This window comes from Meleagris gallopavo, chromosome 2 (assembly GCF_000146605.3).
Source record: "Meleagris gallopavo isolate NT-WF06-2002-E0010 breed Aviagen turkey brand Nicholas breeding stock chromosome 2, Turkey_5.1, whole genome shotgun sequence".
Lineage (NCBI taxonomy): Eukaryota > Metazoa > Chordata > Aves > Galliformes > Phasianidae > Meleagris > Meleagris gallopavo.
The window spans coordinates 106,199,565-106,205,663 of NC_015012.2; positions in this window are offsets into that span (position 1 = coordinate 106,199,565).

The window sequence follows — 6,099 nt, forward strand, 5'->3', positions numbered from 1 at the left end:
TGCTTAGCGCTGTCGATTCAATCAGTGCCCCCTCCCCCAGCATCACCAAAATTAGGTCAGAGCCCGCCCTTTGGGAGGTTGTGTGATGACACTGAGTGCTCTGGTTGGAGGACAGAAGGCTGCCACCAAAGGTAGGACCTCGGCTTCAACCAGTCCCAGAATGGCTGCAGCTGGAAGCTCTGCTCAGCTCGGCCAGCTCGTCTGCTCGGAGTATGAGCTGGGTGAGGAGCTATGAGATACGGTTTAGTAGCTTAGGTAGTAATGCTGATAGGAGGATGGTTGGACTGAATGGTCTTGTCTTTTCCAACCTTGTGATCCTGTGAGTAGGGGCAGCTGCAGCAGGCTGTGTCTGGTTTGGCTTTGAGCATCACCAGGATGCCGTACAGTCCTGGCAGTGACTGCTGGGGCATACACTGGTGAGCAGCCTGTGCTTGGACTTCGTATCAGTGAGGATAACCTTCTGATTTTGGCATTTGGGGAAAGTTTGCAGTCCATTTCACTATGCACTTCTCTAGCCTGTACTTCTGTCAGTTTGTGTATGAGGATTTTGTGAGAGATTTTGTCCAAAGCCTTGTTAGAATTGGGTGAGAAATAGTGTCTCCTTCTTTCTGAGACTTCTAGTCTCAGTGAACTAGTTTTGCACTGAAGGCAGCTATCAGTTTGGTCAGGCAAGATTTCTTCTTTACACGTCTTTGTGGATTTTAACTGCTTATCCCCCAGGTGCTCTTGGATGGCTCAGGCTAAGCTGAGCTCCTCTAACAGAGCTTCCAGTCCCTTGCCTGCAGCCAGGATCACAGAACGGCCTGGGTTGCAAAGGCCCCCAGCGCTCATCCAGTCCCAACCCCCTGCTGTGTGCAGGTCGCCAACCAGCAGCCCAGGCTGCCCAGAGCCACATCCAGCCTGGCCTTGAATGCCTGCAGGGATGGGGCATCCACAGCCTCCTTGGGCAACCTGTTCCACTGCCTCACCACCCTCTGCATGAAAAACTTCCTCCTCACATCCAACCTAAGCCTCCCCTGGCTCAGTTTACAACCACTCCCGCGCAAAACCTTTGCCCCCATTTGAGGCTTCTCCTCAGTTTTTGGACAAACTTCCCCTGCTCCATGCTCCACGTTTATGGGCTTTGTGCGTTGGTTTGGGATAATTCATAGCGCTGAAGCATTTTTGTTTTTCAAGTCTTGGCAAGTCTATGTGACTGCAGTCTAGCGTGTCGTGGACACTTTTAGTAGCACGTCTGTTCTTGATGAAATGAGAACACGGTGTTGGAAATATATAGAAGGATAATCCATGTGCTGACATGGCTTCTAATTACTCTAAGGAGTTGTGACTACTTAAAAGCCTTTACTGTCACTGTTGAACAGTGTTTTGCTTGGGAAAATACAAGTGGAATTGCCTTCAGCAGGTAACATCATGCGGTGACTGGACTGCTTGGGCAGTGGGAAGGTTCCCTGCCCATAGTGCTGCAGCCTGAATCACATGGACGCCTGGCACTGCTTGCTAATGGAAAGCAGAACTGGCAAATGTTGCACATGAGGACTGAGCAGAAGGATTTGTTGGTATCGTCACATGAAAGCTTCATGCAGTGTGTTTATCTTGGCTTTCCCCGTGACCACTCCCACTTCCCAGGCAAAGGAATGGAATTTAGATCCTGTTTGTGTACGTAGGAGAAGGAGGATGGTGTTAAGTAAGTGTCATTGACAAACACAAGAGGAAATTCAGCACCTGAATTTCAAAAATAAAGTGCTGATGTTTGTTCACTTCAATTTGCCTTCAGAACATGGAGTCTCCCAGCACGTGTCTGGGTGGTTCTTGAGAACCTCCTCCGACTGTTGGCACGACCACGGCTGTGCCTACAGCTGGGTGACCAACATGAATGCGCTGTGTGTTTCAAGGGCAGATACAGAAATGTTCCCCAAGGAAATAAAGAGGCATTTAAAATAATTAGTTCATGTTGACACAGCGTGGCTATGATTACTGCTTCAGACTCTCCTGTGGGAAGAGGACCAGGTGTTTGGCAGCTCGGTGCTGTGTGTGGTTACAATGACAGACCTCGTGTTCTGCTTCCCACATTTACCTTCACAAAACGGGTCCTGTGTTGTGTGTATTGAAATGCAGTGCTTGCTCGTGTGCCTGGGAGAAGTACGTGGCTTTGTCTTAGGTCATCGTGTGTCTAGGTTTCCAAAATGGGTTGGTTGGAAGATGACATTTGTATTTCCAGGCGATGGATGGCTATTGCCTTTATGATGTATGAGTGACAGAATTTCCAGTCTACTCAGCAGTATTTTATCTCAACCACTCAGCGGCAGAAAAGTGCTCTGCAGAATCAAGACAATTTCTGTGCTTGCTGCAGGCAGTAATGGGGAAAATAAATATTGAAGCAGGCTTAGAGCAAACGTTGGGCAAAAATAAGCTCACACCATGGCAGTAGCATAAATGAGGAGTTGCACAGCTTGTGTCACAAGCAGATAACTGTGGTGGTGACTTCTCTGCAAGGCAAAGACAACATTCTCTCTTGAAGACGGGGGGAAAAGTAAATTGCTTTCTTGGTTATTTTCAGCTGGCTCCTTCATCAGTGGTTGTATTGAGAATGACCACATAGGCCGTTCTGACACTTCTGTTGCATCCCTGGTGCAATCCTGTAGCTGTGATTTTTACTGTTGGTGTTCTGAGTTCATGGGTAGGCAGCAGAGGGCTGAAGGCTGTGCTTCAGCATGCATGCAGCAGTGCTTGTGCCAAAGACTGTCCACAGGTAAGAACTCTGTACCTCGGTTTCGTGGAGCTGGGAGAAGGCCCCAGAAGACTGCTTTTCTCCCATTTGATTTCTTAATTGTGAAATAACTGTTGGATGCTGTTATGGATCAATAAAATAACAAATCTGGGGAAAGCAAGCAAATAAAAGACATGTACAGCTCTTCAAAATGTCTGTTGTTCAACCCTCCTATGGTCTTGTCTTCGTGTATGTTGTGATCTACAGAGCAGGGGAGGTTTGGGGGAGCATAGTGTTACCTCTTGTAGCAGCTGGGTGACCTGACTGGGTTCACAGAATCCCAGAACGGCCTGGGTTGCAAAGGCCCACAGCGCTCATCCAGTGCCAACCCCCTGCTGTGTGCAGGTCGCCAACCAGCAGCCCAGGCTGCCCAGAGCCACATCCAGCCTGGCCTTGAAACTGGTTTGGGCTGAGGGGAGCTGGTTGCTGCAGGTCTGTGGGACGTCCTGGCACGAGCAGGATTTCTTCATTAACACATGAGCCCTTCTTTCCAAACAAGCCAGAAGCTGTTGGTAAACGACTCCAATAGGTCTTGTGTAACAAGTGCACAAGTATGCCGACGCATTGCCAGGCTCTTCTGAGGAAACCTAGTTCTGTCAAAATTAAAGCTTGCTTGCTTTATTCCTTTTTGTACCAAATCAGATGAATCTGAAGAGAGGTGCCCTTTAAATATGGGTGCCAATGAAGTTGACAACAGTCATTCATGTCTTTGTGGTTTTATTAAATGTCTTGGATGAAACTTGTATTGAGACGTTTCTGTAGGCAGGACAGTGAGTGTGGCTGCTAACAAAGTGTTGTGTGTGCACCATCCTGCAGTCTGAGGCTCTCTGTTAGGCCCCAGGTACACATCCCACAGCAAAGGCCTTCACCTATGGGATGTGGTTCATAGCTGCTGAGTCTGAGACTGGGCCCTGGGCTCTGGGTGTTCTCCTTCGAGCTTTTACAGCACAAAAAATCACCTCCCTCAACACACAAAGTGTGCTATTCCTGGTTTTGCTTTACTTTAACAGGTGACTTTTTTACCTTTCTGAAATGGGTGGGGACACAGCAGTTCACAAACAAGTGTTGCTGTGAGGATATTAACACATGCCTGAGTTGTTTCCTTTTTTTTCTTCCAGTGGAGTACATTGTGGAGTATGACTATGATGCAGTGCATGATGATGAGCTAACCATTCGAGTTGGGGAAATCATCAGGAATGTGAAAAAACTGGAAGAAGAAGGATGGCTAGAAGGGGAGCTGAATGGCAAGCGGGGCATGTTCCCAGATAATTTTGTGAAGGTGAGTTTTCTGTAGTGACTTCTATTGTGGCTGCCTGGTTATTACTGAAATGGTACAATTACACACCTGTTATATTTCTAAGGGGATGAAATTTTGATTTGAAGACCTTCTAGTGTAGTCAGGCTTCTTAGGATGTTTCTGGAAGTTCTTTTCTCTTTATAAGCTCTTCTCTCTGTTCTTGCTCATGTGGGCATTTCTGTTGATCCATACCTTTGTGCTGTATCCCATCTCATTGCGACTGCTTCAGTTGTGTGCAGCCCAGTGAGCTGCCTTAGTGAGATGGTTTGACTCCTTAAAAACTAAAATGAAATAAAAATCTGTGCCTATGAAAGCTATCAGCTCAAGAGAGTGGGGAAAGTGTGGTCGTGGCTCAGTCAGCTGAGCTGTGGTTATGTGAATGCTTCAGCTCAGATGGCAGCTGTTTGAGGGAGCTCCCTCCTGACACAGCCTTCTCTGTGTCTGTGCAAAGGGCCAAGGCTTGGAATGGGTCTAGCTTAAAAAGCAATTGTGAAATCAGTGAAACTGTGAAATCGTACCACCTTTTGCATTTACTTTGTATTCGTGTATGTTTTAAGTGAAGACTGCTTGCAGTTGTGCTTTCTGTTTCCTCTGAAAGTTTTGTAAATCTAGTATTGAGTATGCAGCTATTTGTTAGTTGCTTGCATAGAGTCTAGATGTGCTGTTCCATGAGTAACAGCTGAAATCTGGAGTCTGCTGAGCTGCCAGGTGTCTCATTGTGAGAAGTATGTAAGTGTTACTGAGATTACACCTTCCTTCTTTGTATTTTATACTTCTTTTGAATATCTTCCTTGGTGTAACTTCCATGAAGTATAATTAACAACAATTTAGATATTCCTGTCTTTCTGAAGTAAAATTATTATTTGCAGAGCAGGAATTCTTTGACAATATCATAGCAAGATGCATTATGTTATTAAACTGTAAGAGGGAATTTGTCCAGTGTTGTGATCACATCTTCATGCTTGTGTACAATAAAATTGATGATTTTTCTGTTTGATTTAATTAACAAAAAAAAAAAAAAAAAATTAAATTCTCATTTTTATACATTGCTGAAAAAGTTAATTGCCCACTTTTAAAAATGATTGGAATTAACCAGCTGTTCCTTTTGTGCCTCTTAGCAAGGGAAAGTGAGTAAGAGTGCTTTCACTTGTCTAACACTTGTAACTTGTTTTAGCTCATTGCCAAATGTCTTTGAGGTCTAGGGCTGTGTATAAATACTAACTTACTTTTACCTTATGTGCTTTTTGATGATGGTTGTGCTGGTGACATCCTTGCCTGGTCCATAGGTGCTGCATAGGAAGGTGTCAGCACGGCAGTTCATGCCAGGTCTTGGCTCACCAAGGTTAGTTTGCTGAACAGTTCTGAGGGTCAGAGCCTGCATGCTTTTATGTGAAGAACTAAATTAATTGCATGTTGTTTTTCTCTTCTCCAAATTCAAGGAGAACTTTCACAAACTTTGCTATAAATCATCGTGGTGTTAGTGCACGAAGGGTTGGAGAGCTGCAGGAAGGAGATGAAAAGCAACTGGAGCAGAGCTGTACTTCGGCCTTGCAAACAAGGAAGGTCTTTTGAGAAATGAATTGGCAGTTGGTTACCTCACCCATCAGCTGTTCAAACTCTAAGTGAGGTGGTGGCTTGTGTGTCAGCTGGGCTTCCTATGGAGTGGGCTGTGAGCAGGAGCACCTGCAGCTCCTGAGGGCAATCCAGTTGGGAGTGGAGAATGTAGCAGGTCTGTGGGATGGGCTGTGACAAGAAGGAGGGGGACGAATGTGGCTAGCTTGAATTTCATGCTTTTCTGAAAGGATCTCTGTATTCCCGGCATGAATGTCATCTCATGCATTACATGGGGACTTGGCCTGAACTCATCATAAAGCTCAATTGTTTGGCTGGTTTTATATATGTATGCAAATCAGAGTGTGTGTGTGTGTGTATATCACAAGAATTGAGTGCAGGCCAATGTGTAACCTCTCCATGAAGAATTTGGGTGGTAAATTGTAATCTCTGCTGATTGCATAGGTTAGCTTTTGAAGCTGAA